Source organism: Physella acuta, unplaced genomic scaffold (assembly GCF_028476545.2).
Source record: "Physella acuta isolate Inbredline_101_S28 unplaced genomic scaffold, ASM2847654v3 ptg001371l, whole genome shotgun sequence".
Lineage (NCBI taxonomy): Eukaryota > Metazoa > Mollusca > Gastropoda > Physidae > Physella > Physella acuta.
In genome coordinates this window covers 35,989-49,156 of record NW_026732886.1, presented here as the reverse complement: position 1 = coordinate 49,156, position 13,168 = coordinate 35,989, and positions in this window count along the sequence as shown.

Genomic DNA, 13,168 nt, shown 5'->3' with positions numbered 1-13,168 from the left:
GAAAGGTTGATATTTGCACAAGATCAAGATATCTGTGTTAGTTTGTTAACGTCACAGATAGTGGATTTCAAAATAGTGTGTGGTTTGGCCATTAGATTACTTAGTGGTCAGTATCACAGATGATCAAGAGAGTAGTTATTTTTAAATTGAAGTGGACGCCAGCACAGTGGATTTCTAAAAAAGTGTGTGGTACGGTCACTAGATGTACGAGCGGTCAACATTATAGATGCTCAAGAGGGCTCTGTATAGAAATAACATTGGCTGTCAACACAGTGGATTTCTATAAACAAAGTGTGTGATATGTCCAAGTGGTCAGCATCCTCAATACTGTGATATGGCTATACGGTAGATGGTCAAGTATTCTTTCTGTGATGGTCATTAGACGTTGGCTAAATGCAAATAAAAGGTCAGCCTTTCATTTTTACAAAAAAAATAATCTTCTGCACAACACTAAACAAATTCTGGTAGCTGAAAATAACTTGTCACTAATTATATTTCATTGTAATCAATTAACATTAACTATTTTTCTTGTGGATAATCTACTAAAATATATAATAACTTTACTTTTCACAAATTAGAAAGCATACATAATGCCTTATTTTAACAAATTACTTTTATTATCTCCCCTGATTTAAAAAAATGAATTTATTATGTAGTTTAAAATTAAAATGATCAATATCTGTTACATTTTAGCCCATTGGTTAGGCTTAGTTTCTATAGTCAATAACTAGCTTCATCAGTAATCATTTTTTTTTTAAAGTTATGGGGTCGGCTATAAATGAACAAACCTAGAGACAGTTTCAGATTTGTTAGTCCGATTTTCTAGAGGGATTGCATGAGTTGAGGTTGGTTTTTTAAGGCTAAGACTGCATCACATGTTCATTCTTGGACAAAAAATGTCACCCAAAATTGTGTATTTCTTCTATCACAGAATTAGTAAAATTCAAATCTTTTGGAGAATGAAAAATAGCAATAGAGGTTGAATAATATTAATGAATTATGTAAACAACAATGATAAGAAATGATGTGTGAGGCCACATTGATGCTTATTTAATTTAGTCAATTAACAATTAGTAGTTGTTACCTGACCATAACAACAATACATATTGGTTAATTTTTTTATTTCTAAAGACGTACACTACTTGAGAGTAAAACAAAATCATTGATACATCTTTGATATCTGACTGATGCTTATTAATTTAATTTAGCTCTTTAGCAAAAAGTAATTGTATTTCATTATAATCATAACATTTACGTTAGTTTTTTTAAATCTTAAAGCAGTGGTGTGTGGTGAGATTTCCCATATAACAACTGTCTGGGGAGCTGGTTTAAAGAGAAAATTAAATACCTTAAATACATGGGTTCAGAACCCGCATCTGTTGGGATAAATGTCATATTCTTCACTTGACTGTGACGTCAAAAAACAATATTTCGAAATTTAGGATTTTGTATTACTTAAGATTTTTAGGGGACTAGCCTAGTGTCCTGGGTCCAGTTTCAGCATGCCACTGCTCTTGAGATTTACCTTCTATAACAGTGAAACAAAACTTCTGTCTTTGATGCCTTTTAACATAGCTCATCAGCAAGTAGTAATAGTACTTATTATAACAGTTGTATTGTGGTTGGTTTCCCATCTCTTAAAAGACGGGTGGGGCATGATGAAGGTGAATGAATGTCAGAGGATATTTTATTACACTTTTTTTTTCCTTCACCAGATCTTTGTTATAGTAATATCAGATGGGGTGGAGCTATGGGTAGTCTTTTTCTGTGGAGGGATGTATTGGTAGGAGGGGTGTATTGAGGGTGGGGGTGTATTGAGTGTGGATGTATTAAGAGAGGGGATGTATTGAGTGAGGATGTATTGGGTGTGTGTGGATGTATTAAGAAGGGGGATGTATTGAGGGTGGGAATATATTTAGAGAGAGGATGTATTGAGTGGGGATGTATTGAGAGTGGGGATGAATTAAGTGAGGATGTATTGGGAGTGAGGATGTATTGAGAGTAGTGATGTATTGAGTGGGGATGTATTGAGTGAGGATGTATTGAGTGGGGATGTATTGAGAGTGGGGATGAATTAAGTGAGGATGTATTGGGAGTGAGGATGTATTGAGAGTAGTGATGTATTGAGTGGGGATGTATTGAGTGAGGATGTATTGAGGGTGGTGATGATGTATTGAGGGTGGGAATATATTTAGAGAGAGGATGTATTGAATGGGGATGTATTGGGTGGGGATGTATTGGGTGTGTGTGGATGTATTAAGAGAGAGGGGATGTATTGAGAGTGGGGATGTATTGATGAGGGATGTATTGAGAATGGGGATGTATGGAGCTTGGGGATATATTGAGTGGGGATGTATTAGAAGTGTGAATGTATTGACAGTGGGGATGTATTGAGAGCGGGGATGTATTGAGTGGGGATGTATTGAGAGTGGGGATGTATTGAGTGGGGATGTATTGAGAGTGGGGATGTATTGAGTGGGGATGTATTGAGAGTGGGGATGTATTGAGTGGGGATGTATTGAGAGTGGGGATGTATTGAGATATGCAGGGAGAAGGATGAATTGAGCTGAATGATGTTTCTGTATTAATTTAGTTAATAAAACAACAACGTGGTAGGGCCTATAACTAAGCCCACTCTTCAGTTAAAAAAAACCCATCAAGTCAATACAATGTAAAAATGTAAGCTTGCCCTACTAGTAATGACAATAAGCCCACTAAATCTAGTTAGTCTAACTTTGATAAGGCCTTTTATATAAAATTTATACGCGTCACTTTAACACACTTTGTCCACGCATGTTTCGTGTGTGCCGACTGCGAAATTAGACAATTTATTATATAGTCGACAGCAGAAGCGAGTCGAGATTTGTGTGTGTGTGTGTGTCTTGCCGTGTTAACATTTTCTATTTCACCGTTCGTGCGCTGACTTAAGGTTCAAGAATCTGGTTGACGATTTATTTATTGGAGCAGAACGCGAAGCCAGTAAAAGAAAAAAAAAAATTAGTTTTGTCGTGCGTCAGTTTTGCGTCATCACCTTGATACTATCCTACCATCTCAGTTTCTTAACTAAGCAACAGTCGAACTATAAAACAGCAACTTAAAAAAAAATTTAACGGTTAAAATCCCGAAAGAAGAGGGGGGAGATTTGACCTTGTGTGCAACCCTTAAGGTCACCTTCAGTCGTGGTTATGCGTGTCTCCAGATTTCGCACCTCCTAACAGCCGAAGATAATTGATCAACGCTTTCTTTTATAGCTGTACGCGACCTCCCTCCCCTGTCCTCCCCCCCCCCCCCCCCCACCCCAACCGACCCCCACCCACCCACTCCAACATTAAACGCTCGATATAGCTAACGAAACCCAATTATTCCATACCTTTACTTAACCTCTGTAAAAAAAAACCCACGCTAGAATATTACGTAATTAAATTAGGTTAAGCGTCTCCCCTGATAACGAAACAAAGTTTGAGTTTTTAGCCTCCAACTTAAACTGAGGAACTAGAGAAAAAAAAACGACCAACAGCATAACGCTTGAAATGTTAAGTGTTCGTTTAGCCTACTTCATTACATTTTCTGATATGATAAAACAAGAACCGGCGTTTTAGAACAAACACATGTTATGATTTTGATATCGGGTTTACAACATTAAGTCTTCCTTCTTCGTTCTTAATTTTTAGTGTTGGAAGGGATCGAGCCTTATCTGCCAGAGGGATTGAACTCGAGACTTTTTCGAGTTTATCAACCATGAGCTTTGCCGACTCGACCACGCTTCCATCACAATTAAGGATACGTGTCAACTGGTTATGCGCCATTGATGCCATTGACTCCGATTTCAGCCTGCTTTTCTTTTTGGATTTGCTTCCATAGCCTTTGTCTAACCAAGAACAAACTACAAGGCCCGAGGGTTCGAACTCGAGACTTTTCGACCACGCCGACCCCTTACCATGTCGTTAAAGAAGTGCTAATTGTTGGGTTCTTGTTACTGTGGGGGAATCCTAAGGCGTCCTTGAGCTCCTTTAGCACTTAAGTAGGGCCAGGGGTCTAACAAATTTCAACTAAAATGGCTCATGCCAAAGAACACGGAAAAAAAAGTTACAAAATCTTTTAAGACATATTTTGATTTAATTGTTGAGAATTTGAAAAATTTTGGGTGTTTATTAACATTTGTGGTGTTTTCTTTTTGATACCATATTTATATTTTTAATTTATAAACGTTAAAAGCATTATGAATTATAGCATAATAAGTATAAATGCTGTAAGATAGTTTACACAGCAACCCAAATAGATCGCCAAAATGATATCTATAGCTGTGTAACGTTTATGTTATAGTTACTGACGGCTATATTTTTATTTTTTTGTCGGCTGTAAGTTTTTAAGTTATCACAAGACATTGAAAGTCAGAATATTTTGGTACACATTAGTAGGCGTATACTGGCCTATATGAAACGTTGATTGTCTTTAATTTGCAGGATGCTTACACTAACCGTTTTATTACAACTGACGTAGTATAGCATTTCAACAGATTAAAATCGATCACGTCATATAGCATATTATCATAAATTTTATTCCACCCCCCCCACACACATACATTCTCGCAATACATACACATCCTAATCACGACTCAATTTAGCACGACAAAACCATAACACAGAAATAACATCATTTTAGAAAAAAAAATCACCTGTTAAATTTCATTTTAGAAAAAAAAATCATTTGTTACATCTAAATCGTCCAAAACCACACTTATAATAGCAGACATTTTACAAAGATAATGCTAGAGTTAGTACCATTGCTTTACACCTCCCCATACTCCAGTATAACAGAATATAATTCAACGATATAACACTACCACCCCATGCAAACATTCGTGTTGTATAGATCTACAATATGCACCGTGCACGATCTACAACTGTATGTGGTTGTATACATTACTCGAGAATCTAATTCTCCTGTGTCTATTGAGATTCATCAACATTAGATGAGCTGTCCCCCCCCCCCCCCCCACCATCCCCCGACCCCCGTCTGGTGTTGTCTATCAGGCTAACCCTGGACAGATGGTCCGGTAGCTCTGTCAACAGTTTGGCCCACCAACCCTGCCCCCCTCTCTGACGTCATTGGTGCCATGTGTTGACAGCATGCGGCTGTTGAGACCCCACCCCCCTCCCCTCACCCCACTCATCTCTTCACTCAACATGTTGTCCAGAGAAAATCATTTAGATGTAAAAAAAAAATAAAAAAAAAAAAAATAAGTACGTGCTGATGAAATACTATAATGAATTATCAAAAAACGTACAGTAGTAAACAAAAGAAATTACTTTTCGACAAACTTTCTTTATAGGAACAAACAAAACAAAAATAAAAAATATATAGATTTAGTATACAGACCTTCATTTATAATATTTATATTAACGTATTCTAAAAAAATATTTTTAATATATTTTGATTTCTTGTATCTCTAATACCACAATTCAACATTTTATGTCTTATGTGGTTGTTTTTAGATGATAGTATCTTTGATATCTTTGACTTTACTTTTCAAACGTTTAACCGGCATGTCCCTTGTATGACCCACTTATCATAACATGCCCTCAGATGAACGTCATATCACACCGATTAGCAATTACATTACCAAGAGTGCTTAGCTAGTTCAGCAGTTAAAAAAAAAGAAATAATGACCTACATAACATGTGGGTGTTGCAATTACCGACAGTGAACGAAAAATATTAAGTTATTTCCGTTGTCTTAGCTCTCATTAATTTTAGAATTAAATTATTTTTGTTGAGAATTAAAATTTCTTTCCTCCTTTTCATATGACGCTAAGCCTATCCTTGTGAATCTTCCTACAGCAGTTTCTAAAAATCTAAGGTGACTTTCGTTTGACCTGGCCACCCCTACTGTAAACACGCGATTGTTTCGGTTAATTTTTCTGTGTTCAGTGTATGCAAAGTGACAGCGTAGAGTTCAAATGTTATTAAGACTTTAAGATTGAGAATATTTTGGTACACATTAGGATGATTAGTATAGTTATTCTGACACAGTAATGGAATAAATATTGCATAGGGGTAAATATTACACAGAGAATAACTAAGTAGGGCTCTAATTACATGCAGGTATATGTTTGACAATCATTGGATACTGGGGTTCTCATGATAACAGTGTATGCCCATATGGTCACTTCATATGCCTAAATGATATTTGATAACTTGGTATGTTTATATGTTAGCGTTTTATGAAACACACAACTATTCTATACGTTGAAAGTATAATGATTGTCGATAATAGTGATATTTTTAAAGGGGATTTCGCAAATTATATATTTTCATTGACAAATTAGAGTTGCCTCCCTTTACTAGAATTATCTCCCTTAAATGTTGTACCGACTTGTATCTTTTGCCGAATCATAATACAGGTGAAAAACTGCCCCCAAATTCCAAGACTTCTGTCCTCAATGACCCCCTTCTTAAGCACCCCATGGCCAAGGTCTAGGTATATGAAACACAACCCTATTCTATATGTTGAAAGTATAATGATTGCCAATAATAGTGACATTTTTAAAAGGGAACTTCGCAAATAATATATTTTCAATGACAAATTAGATTTGCCTCCCTTTAGTAGAATTATCTCCCTTAACATTTTTCCGACTTGCCCCTTTTGGCGAATCATAATACATGTGAATAAATGCTCCCAAATTCAAAGACTTCTGTCCTCAATGACCCCCTTCTTAAGCACTCCATGGCCAAGGTCTAGGTATATGAAACTTCCAAGACTTCTGTCCTCAATGACCCCTTCTTAAGCACTCCATGGCCAAGGTCTAGGTATATGAAACTTTCAAGACTTCTGTCCTCAATGACCCCCTTCTTAAGCACTCCATGGCCAAGGTCTAGGTATATGAAACTTACATCAAGTACCCCAGGACACCTTTCCATCACTACTGACTCCCAGTCTGGACACACGTGTAAATATACACTACGCGCAACTTCACAGAATGACCATGAACTTTACGCTCCAGTAACTCGCGACTTCTCCAGGTCGAAGCAGTCCATTGAGGAGTTTGTTGATGGATTTCAGGCCGAATTCCGGTACTTTTAGTGGTTCCGTTTAATACGGAAGTAATTAGTATTCGAAGTAAAACAACCTCTAGAATTAACTCACAAACGAATGTTTCGATCTTTGGTCTTCGTTAAATTATAGTTTAAACAATACTCATAACAATGATAACATTAAAATAATGTTTATAGTAGAGAGAATTTTTCCGAATTTATATTTAGGAAATCTTTATCGACGAACACGATAAGCAGTTTCTTTCAGGCATCTCTTCCATCAGTGTTCCTTCCAGACTTTTTTCTCCGTGGGGGGGGGGGGGGGGGGGGGGGGGGGCTGACTCAATTTTCCGGGGGCGGACGGACACTGGTAGAAAAAGTAGAAAAAAAATTCATAAAAAAACGTTTTAATAACAAGCTTTTATGTAAAAATGCACTAAAAAGTAGAAAATAAATTATAGACTACTATTTAAATAACTATAAAGAAAAGCGTGGGTCACTTTAGTATCTATTGGATACCTTTACTAATGTTAAGGAAGACACCCACGCTTTTCTTTATAGTTATTTAAATAGTAGTCTATAATTTATTTTCTACTTTTTAGTGCATTTTTACATAAAAGCTTGTTATTAAAACGTTTTTTTTATGAATTTTTTTTTCAGTACTTTACATGTTTTATTTACAATAGAGTTATATGACTAAAAACCATTGCGCGCCTACTGAACATCACGTTCAGTAGGCGCGCAATGGTTTTTGAACGCAGCCATTACGTGATGGCGCAGCTATTGAAGGTGATGACGCGTGTGGTGTGGTTGGCTAGATATGCCTACTAATTCGGTCCAAATTTTTATTAATTCATAAAAAATTAATTAGGCATCCAGTTAAGTCAAATTTAGTTTCAGATTGCATTGTCTTCATGTCTTGACCCACGTGCCAACTGTGAATCGTATCGGTCAAGTAGAACTGTCCGAATTTTCACTCCTGCGTTTCTGTCTAGACTGACGACTGACGACTGACGAGGAAGTGAGTTAAATAAAAGCTTGTAAAAATTCATAAAAAACGTTTTAATAACAAGCTTTTATGTAAAAATGCACTAAAAAGTAGAAAATAAATTATAGACTACTATTTAAATAACTATAAAGAAAAGCGTGGGTCACTTTAGTATCTATTGGATACCTTTACTAATGTTAAGGAAGACACCCACGCTTTTCTTAATAGTTATTTAAATAGTAGTCTATAATTTATTTTCTACTTTTTAGTGCATCATTACATAAAAGCTTGTTATTAAAACGTTTTTTATGAATTTTTTTTCAGTACTTTACATGTTTTATTTACAATAGAGTTACATGACTAAAAACCATTGCGCGCCTACTGAACATCAAGTTCAGTAGGCGCGCAATGGTTTTTGAACGCAGCCATTACGTGATGGCGCAGCTATTGAAGGTGATGACGCGTGTGGTGTGGTTGGCTAGATATGCCTACTAATTCGGTCCAAATTTTTATTTATTCAGAAAAAATTAATTAGGCATCCAATTAAGTCAAATTTAGTTTCATATTGCATTGTCTTCATGTCTTGACCCACGTGCCAACTGTGAATCGTATCGGTCAAGTAGAACTGTCCGAATTTTCACTCCTACGTTTCTATCTAGACTGACGACAGACTGTCGACAGACAGAGGAAGTGAGTTAAATAAAAGCTTGTAAAAAGTAGAAAAATTAGAAAAATGAGTCCGCCCCCAAAGTTTTAAGTGCCCCCAGCCAGGAGAAAAAGTCTGAAAGAAACACAAATAATATTTGTTAGGATCAGATTATAACAGTAATATTGCTAAATTGCTTATTCTGATTGCTTTTTATTGTTTTGTGGGTGTATTCAACTAACACAAAAAATTCCAACTAATATATTTACTTTTGATAAATATAACGTTTAATTCTTATACTAATATCTATGCTTGTCAGAATCCTTAACCCAAAAAAATAAAAAATAAATAAAAATAAAAAAAATAAAAAATAAAAATGAGCAAATATACAGGAAAAATACTTTCAAAATTTCTGAACTGTTATTCTGTAATATATTGGACTGTTTTTATATATGAATGGCAATTTCATTATATTTGAGTTATATCTACATTATACCGAAGTGTTGATGTAACTAAAATATAAAGCAGTGGGCCTTTAGATGTATATATAACTTCTATCAGATAGCCACATTTACCGTAGCCCCCGATAAAACCATGTTGTACAGTAGCTTAATTAGCCGGCCGCCAAGTCTTAGACTAAATTAGTTTATGACAAGACGAAACCGGTGCTGAAGAGGTTCAGGACGTCAGTGAAAAACGGGGATTGGGGGGGGGGAGGAAGGGGAGGGGGCGGCAGGATACAGGTGTGTATTGAGGCCTAAGTTAAACCATTGTTTTAAAGTTCAGCCTTTAACAAAAGTAGGCCTATGTGTGCGATGTATATATATATATATATATATATATATATATATATATATATATATATATAATATATATATATATATATATATATATATATATATATATTATATATATATATATATATGTGTGTGTGTGTGTGTGTGTATATATATATGTATATATATATGTATGTATATGTATACAAATGTGTGGACACTTGTATATATGTTTATATATACAAGTGTACACACATTTATTACATGTATACATATATATGTATAAATATGTATAAATATACATATATAAATACATACTAATACACACACACACCCATATTATATACATATATATATATATATATATATATATATATATATATATATATATATATATATATATATATATATATATATATATATATATATATATATATATATATATATATATATATATATAGGGCCTATAGCTTTCCCAAAATCAGACTCTACAGCTCCAGTTTTAAAAATTGTTCACAAACAAGGTTGTATTTTACTTTCTACCATTTTAATAAGCACTTGGTGGAATGGCAACTGTTGTGTAATAGTTGTTAAAAATATGGCAAACGAATTATTTACCGTGATCCATTGATGGATCCAAAAAAAAAAAAGGAACGAAAAATAAACAACATCTGAGAACAATCTGGTTCTAACGGAATCGTTATGTAATCATGGCGGTGGTTATCTGGTGATGACGCATCTCGTGCCGTCCAATTAATTATAAATAAGTTTGATACTTCGTCATCATGGCTGAAATACCAGACAGTGAGTGCTTAGCAACGTAGGCCGTCGTAAAAAAAGTATCGATGGTTTCAAATGTTATCGAACTAGTGTTAAGGCTAGGGTTTGGGTATGGGCACGTTTTTTTTTAGGCACTTGATATTTTCCTAGAGGGGTGGGGGAGGAACCGGGGGACCCCCGGACTAAATTTTCCGGGGAGGGGGGAGGTGGCCGACACTGGTAAAAGTATATGTAAAAGTATGTTTTTTTATATAAATTCCATTTCGTTCCGGGGGCTGTAAACTTTCTTCAAGTAGGCTCCGCCCCCCCCCCCCCCCCCCCCCCCCCGAAGAGATGCCTCAAAGAAACTCTGGAGGGTGGACTGTCCCCGCAGAGATATCTGAAACACGTATAGGGTATAGGGGAAAAAAATCCGCCATCTAGTTAAAAGTGCGCGAGTTGTTTAAACCAGATTCTATGGTTTAGGGAATCTTTAATCTTTAAACCAGATTCTATGGTTTAGGGAATCTTTAATCTTTAAACCAGATTCTATGGTTTAGGGAATCTTTAATCTTTAAACCAGATTCTATGGTTTAGGGAATCTTTAATCTTTAAACCAGATTCTATGGTTTAGGGAATCTTTAATCTTTAAACCAGATTCTATGGTTTAGGGAATCTTTAATCTTTAAACCAGATTCTATTTTTTAAAATTCTAATAAATCGTCAGCTTAACAGCTTGGTATCGTTGAGTTTTTTAGTTTTACCGCTGGTATCACTGTTAGGTTGAGGGTAAGAGTTACTTATTGTCTGGGATAATCGTTTGGATTATTGTTATGGTACTAACACTGACACTAAGGTTAGTGTTAGGGCGATGGTACTTAGCTATGTAACGATACTAGAAAAACAATAGCCTAGAGCAGTGGCGTAGCGAGGTCGGGTGTCACCCGGTGCGGCACTTAATGGTGTCACCCCCCCCCCCCCAGAGGCGTAGCGACCCTACCCGGAGACACATTTTCGCACCACCCATCCCTCAAACTTTAGATTTGCTCCCCCCCCCCCTCAAATTTTTCTCTATATATTTTGCTATTTTTATGCCTAGGTGTCACCCCCCACCCCCTAAATGGTGTCACCCGGTGCGGTCCGCACCCCCGCCTCCCCCCCCCCTCGCTACACCTCTGGCATAGAGCACTCCATATAGGCCTATATATATATATATATATATATATATATATATATATATATATATATATATATATATATATATATATATATATATATATATATATATATATTTAATTATCATTCCAACTTCCAGATGACAAAATCCCAATTTGAACTCTTTTATCAAAGATTTAATCTCTTTTCCGCTCTATCCTTCATGTAATAACTATACCCATGCTTGCTTTATTTTCATTAACTAAACGTTAATTGTAAAAAAATATAGTTTGACATATCTACAGGAACTACCAATACGAAGTCTGTTTGCTTACTTTATTTTCATTAACTAAACTATAATTGTAAAAATTATAGTTTGACATAGCTATTGGAACTACCAATACAAAGTCTGTTTTTTTTTTGTGTGTCTTTTCACTCGTGTTCAACGCTAAGTATCTGCAGTGTTAAAGAATTTGTCAACTGGGGTTTAGAGATTACTGGCCTAATTTATATGACGTCTTCTATGGGGCTATATCAGCATTATCTTGTACAATGGAGTGAAATTTTTTTCTCGATTGTGTCGCGAGAACTAGTAGGCCTCTTACTGCAGTGGCGTAGCCTAGGCGGGGCGTCTGTCCCGGAATTTCATATTTTCAAATAAACACAGCATTAAAACCTACACAACCGATAGCGATTGTGAAACCGAAACACTTCACGCGAAACTTGGGGACTTACCTAAATAAATGATCTATTTTTTTTATGGTTTCAATTAATCATAGAGCACTTTCAACTTTGTTGATTTGTATTTTCATCAATACTAATTAACAGTGTAGTAATTAGCCGGGGGTCACGAGACCCCCCCCCCCCCCCCCACATCTTGCGGCAGGATATGTAAATACTAAACTTACATGATCGACTCAGGTTATATATTATATATATATGTGTATTATATACACGTATATGATGTATAAATATACATACACATATATATATATACAGGGGCGTAGCGAGGGGGGGGGGGGGCGGGGGGTGCGGACCGCACCGGGTGACACCATTTAGGGGGGTGACACCAAGGCAAAAAAATAGCAAAATATATAGAGAAAAACTCGAGGGGGGGGGGGTGCAAATCGAAAGTTTGAGGGGGGGGGTGCAAATCGAAAGTTTGAGGGGGGGTGCAAATCGAAAATTTGAGAGGGGGGGGGGGGTGCAAATCGAAAGTTTGAGGGGGGGGGGGGGTGCAAATCGAAAATTTGAAACTTTGTCCCTGGGAAGGGTCTCTATGCCTCTGGGGGGGTGACACCATTAAGTGCCGCACCGGGTGACACCCGACCTCGCTACGCCACTGTATATATATATATATATATATATATATATATATATATATATATATATATATATATATATATATATATATATATATATATATATATATATATATATATATATATATATATATATATATATATATACTCCTGTCCCTTGGGTCCATCGGCCATGTAGATAGAGGGGTTCTGATACATGGGCAATAGCTGGCTCTTCCCATCTTACAGCAAACCGTCCCTGAGTCCACCCAACTCTGATGGGTACCTAACTCACGTTAGGGAAAGTAAAGGCAGTTGGGCATAGTGCTGACCACATTATCTCTTCATATGCCGAGGTCACAGAAACAAGTGAACTCACTGGCCTATAGACGGTCAGATTTGAAAGGGGGAACTTTACTTTTACATCTTACCGCTCAGGCGTTTTGCTTGGATTTCCAATGCACATTATCGAATAATTTGTGAGACTATGGAGCCATATATAAATAAAT